Source organism: Etheostoma spectabile, chromosome 13 (genome assembly GCF_008692095.1).
Source record: "Etheostoma spectabile isolate EspeVRDwgs_2016 chromosome 13, UIUC_Espe_1.0, whole genome shotgun sequence".
Taxonomy (NCBI): domain Eukaryota; kingdom Metazoa; phylum Chordata; class Actinopteri; order Perciformes; family Percidae; genus Etheostoma; species Etheostoma spectabile.
The window spans coordinates 22,609,826-22,613,821 of NC_045745.1; the positions used below are offsets into that span (position 1 = coordinate 22,609,826).

The 3,996-nt window shown below is 40.0% G+C and overlaps 1 protein-coding gene across 5 annotated transcripts in view; it reads right to left on the bottom strand.

Moving 5' to 3' along the window:
- LOC116700353 (periostin) overlaps positions 1–3,996 on the bottom strand; it is a 32,416-nt gene that overhangs the window by 12,298 nt on the left and 16,122 nt on the right. The window lies entirely within an intron of this gene.

Below are 3,996 nucleotides of genomic sequence, written 5' to 3' on the forward strand. Positions count from 1 at the left end.
AGGCAAGAAATACAGGCAAGAAATACAGGCAAGCAATAGACAATGAATGTGAATACAAATTCAAGTAAAGTTTCTTGAGATAACTTTTGTTATGTTTTGATACTATAAATAAAACTGACTTGAATTGAAGATGAGTTTGGATTGACAATGGTGAAGACATTTGAGACAGGTGAGCAAAGCTGCACAATAAAGAAGCACTTACCAAACAACAAATCCATCATTGAGCAAAGCATATTTAAAAGTGGAGAAGAAGTGAGGGTGTAAGAAAACATCCAAAAAACAAGTCAAGCAGAATAAAAAAAGAATAAAAACACCAATAACAAGAAAGTGATTCATTAAACACTTCCACAAGAAAACTGGTGAGTGTGTGCAACTCCCAGGAGGCCAATACCAGAGAAAAGCTGGACTGGCCCAAGACACTTGCTTCAAGAGAGCCCAGCAAATTAAAAAGAAATAAGTAAGCAAACCTCTAGCTCAACAGTTCCAAACTATATTATAAACATTTTAAAACGATTGTTGAATAACACATGTAAAGGATTATTTCTACAGGCATAGTCTCAGACACATAAGGGAAGCTATTGCTTTCCTATGGAAATCAGAGCTTTGCACAATACTTTATATTCATCTAGATCATGGGTCTCAAACTCGCGGCCCGGGGGCCAATTGCGGCCCGCGGGATGAGTTTTTGGCCCCCTACTTGACATCAAAGTAAAGTGTTAGTGCGGCCCCCGCGTGAAAACTGAAACTGAAACTTTTTGTCATTGTGCATGTCATTTGGGCTACCGTAGTCGTAGTCTCTGACAGCAGCGAACGGTTTGTAAAGCTAGTAAGTACCCTTTGCGGCAAATGCCTGAGGTTTGACAATGTGATGTCGTTTGTGTGAAGCACCACCATATCAGATTAGGGGTTTAAAGCACCGGCAGTTCCGCGCCTTTTTTTTGAGGAAATAGAGGTTTTTTTTTTAATACTTGATGGGCCCAGCCAAACCCAGACTCTACTTGCAGCGGCCCCCAAGTAAATTGAGTTTGAGACCCCTGATCTAGATAATGTAACATGTTAACATGAAATCCAGACGGCTATGACTGCCGCCCCCCTTGACTTTCTCTTGGCCATTAATCTCATTTTCAAGGATGTCTCCAAGTAAAACAATATCTTGACATACAGTTGACTTCTTGTGACCATGTGATTGATTTACATTGTGGATGGAAGGAGCAGCTTATGAATATTTGGGAAAACAGAGCTCAAAAAGAAGAAACATCCTGGCAGGAAGCTAGGAGTACTTAAGCTGGCCCATGCTCCTCAATTGGTCGTATGGTTCACAGAAAGTTGCACTTTATTGCAATGTTATGAATGACAGAATGAGGTGTAAGAAAATTGACAGTGTGAGCCACACGTGAGTATTCTATAAAATTCTGTTTCACTAGAGGAATAAATAATGTTAAGATTTGTAAAGATTTGCTAAAAATATTAACGATAGACAGTAATCAAACTTTCAGACATTTTCTTTTAAGCTAACACAAATCTTCCAAGATGTAAACAAACTAGTAGTGAGTCAACATTGGACACTGAACAATGATCCACCACAGAAACAGCTATGTAGTTCCTAAATCCTGGAATAAGTTTAATTAGGGTTTAACCCAAAGACTTAGTTCCAGTTGGAGCTGTCTTTGTGTTTGATAAAGAGGTTTGATTAGATTTGGGGGAGAGATTTAAGGTTTCCTGCTTTCTGTTTTTCAAAAGAAATACTGTATTTCTATATGAACTCTGTGCTTTCTCTACAGGGTTCATGTCCAAAACAAGTACTGTAAGTGTTTTCTTTACTTTCAGAAATTAACAGTAGTGATATATTATGCAAGAGCCACACACACACACACACACACACACACACACACACACACACACACACACACACACACGCACACACACACACACACACACACACACACACACACACACACACACACACACACACACACACACACACACACACACACACACACACACAAAAGACAGCATCACTCCCTTTCTCCCTTAACTCCCTAAAATGACTCACATGTTTTGGCAAATATCTAATCTAATCTAATCTAGTTAATCTACTTAAATCAACATTTGTGTGTTTAACGTGTGCATTCATACTTAACCTTCATTCATTCTATGAGTTGACACTAATTGTTATTATGCAAAATACATAAACATATATGCACAGCTGGCTGTCGGGGAGGCATGAAGTCAGTGTTTCCCGGCTGTGCTCTGACAGGATAATGGATGCAGTATAAACCAGAGAGGGAGAATTAGCCAGGGCACTGCAAACCAGGCCTCTGGCAGTGTCACTGCATGAACCAGTTCAAGGTGGTTTCCAGATGAGGAGATGTGGCACAGGGCATAACCCCCCTCCCCCCCCCCCCCCCCCCCCCCCCCCCCCCACACACACACACACAGAAACACTAGGTGGGGTTGTCTGTTGTCTGTTATCTAAGTAACAATCACAGTAACAATGTCTCTTGTGTCCCAGTGTTTTTTCTTTCCTTCAGTGCCAATGGCTTCCTGAATATTGTGCCAATGACATTATAATGATTTAACCAAAAATCAAGCTCATATCCTGTGCTCCCTCCATGTTGTCTTCCCACCCTCAGCAAATAGCTTCCACTTAAACCTCCAGCAACGCACTTCAAGAGTTCTTTGAGGAAATGAAGGCATTAAGAAATCACGATGGTATCGTTCAACTCCAGAGTAGAGACTTAGAGCAATACATTGCAGGTTGAATTCACAGTAACATTATTTGTTTCTTGCAGTAGTGGTTTCTCAGAGATTTAGCCCAGGTATTACCTCAACCGCTGCACCCTCAAGACTTGTTTAAACACCAGCTTGTTCGCACACCAGCCTGGAGTGTACACTAGAAGGCCCATACTGTAGCCTCAAACACCCTTTCCTAATCTTTCATCAACACCAAATCCAACTCAGACATAATCACAGCTGGGTGGATTTCCTCCACTGCTGCTGAACAATGTCCCCACTGTGAAAACAGACAGAACGAGAGAGAAAAGCATGATTTTTTCTGACATGGCTTAGGTTCTTTGTTTGTTTTCTTAATAATGTTATTTTACTCATTTTAATTTGCTTGCTGGTGGAAAATTTGAATGCTTTGAACCCACAATAGAATACATTTGATGGATCAGTGTATACTGTAATTCGTGGTTGATATGTTCCCTTTTATTATGTTTTATGCTTTAGTCTCAATACCAAGGACAGACAAAAACAATTAAAGTGTTTGGTACCTTAGAGAACCCTAATTACCTTCCTGCTATGTTCTCTCGTGTTATATTATCTTGTCTTTTTTAAGTAATTACTGTGCAGTTCCATGTATTATCATCTCAGTAGTGGATCACTGTATTGTGTTGGTAGAACATGACTCACTGTTTTATCAAAAATCTCTCTCGTCTTATCTTCAGGCTCATCCGAGTCTCGCATTGACGCATCTGCACAGCGCTAACACAGCTTATTGCATGACTAAAAGGTAGGTGTGTGTGTGTGTGTGTGTGTCCACGTTTGTTCTGTGCATGTGTGTGCACAGCTCCAGTCAAGACTCACACACCATAAAAACATCAGCAGGTATATTATATATATTCATTTATTTTTTACTTTAATAATTACGCACAAGAAAATATTACACTCCATTCATCAACAACATACCCACACATGTTAAATGTCGGGCAGAAGTTCAAATATCTATTATTCATGCAGAAAACTCTCCACTTAAACTAGTATTATAAAATGACCTTTCTCAGTTCACACAATGCAGGGTAATTTGCCTCAGAATACAAAGTATTTTGAGAGACACATGCATGCACACACATACAGCACAAATGTAAAATTCCAAAACTACACAATACCCATGCCAAGAATCCAAATCTAGTGAAACTAGAGCTGCAACTCCAACTACACACACACACACACACCCACACACACACACCCACACACACACACACACACACACAC